Raw genomic sequence first — 980 nt, 5'->3', positions numbered from 1 at the left:
GTATGCATGCGGTGTTTTCTGAGTCTCACCTCACACTGGTTTCCCCATTTGACTCAGAGAGGTTCATCGGTTTTCCCAAATTCACACAGTGATAATAGTAAGTGGCCACAGGGAAATTTGAACTTAGGACTTCTCATTCCAAACCAGAGTTTCTTTCCCTGGGGCACTGCCTGTCTACTTGGACCTGTGAACTCTCTGCTCGGGGCCACCATACATCAGTGATAACCACAGCAATATAAATCTTTTATATTTTAGTAGAGACAGGGTTTCACCATGTTGCCCAGGCTGGTCTCGAACTCCTGACCTCAATCAATCCACCCGCCTTGGTCTCCCAAAGTGCTAGGGGATTACCAGTGTGAGCCACTGCACCTGGCCCCAGGTCCTCTTTATACCCTCCCTGGACCACCTAGCCTGCAGGCCCAGCCTCCCCAGAACTCCCAGAGCCTCTCCCGGGGCCCCACATCCCCTCCCAGCCTTAAAGAGCCCAGGAAAGAATGTGGCCTCTGGAGTCACACAGACTTGGCCTGGGAGAAAGTCCTTTAACAGCCCTGCCCCTTCGGGTGCTCATGAGTGAAATGTGAATAGGATTTTGGAGGGTTGCTGGGAGGATCCCAGGAGACAATGTGCAAAGCATTTAGCACAGTGCCCAGCATCCAGAAAATACTCAGAGACTGAGAATGTGATTAATATTGTTGCCACGAGTCAGGCACAATGGCTCATGGCTGTAATCTCAGCATCTGGGGAGGCTGAGGCAGGAGGATGGCTTGAGGTTGGGAATTTGAGACCAGCCTGGGCAACATAATGATACAAAAATACAAAAAGTTAGCCAGGCGTGGTGGTGCACACCTATAGTCCCAGCTACTCGGGAGCCTGAAGTGGGAAGATTGCTTGAGCCCAGGACTTGGAGGCTGCAGTGAGCTACAATTGCACCACTGTACTCCAGCCTGGACAACAGAGTGAGACCTTAAAAAACAATATAG

The sequence above is a fragment of the Mandrillus leucophaeus genome, unplaced genomic scaffold (genome assembly GCF_000951045.1).
Source record: "Mandrillus leucophaeus isolate KB7577 unplaced genomic scaffold, Mleu.le_1.0 Scaffold42, whole genome shotgun sequence".
In the NCBI taxonomy this organism is placed as follows: Eukaryota; Metazoa; Chordata; class Mammalia; order Primates; family Cercopithecidae; genus Mandrillus; species Mandrillus leucophaeus.
The sequence above is the reverse complement of the archived record's forward strand: the minus strand, read 5'-3'. Positions refer to the sequence as shown.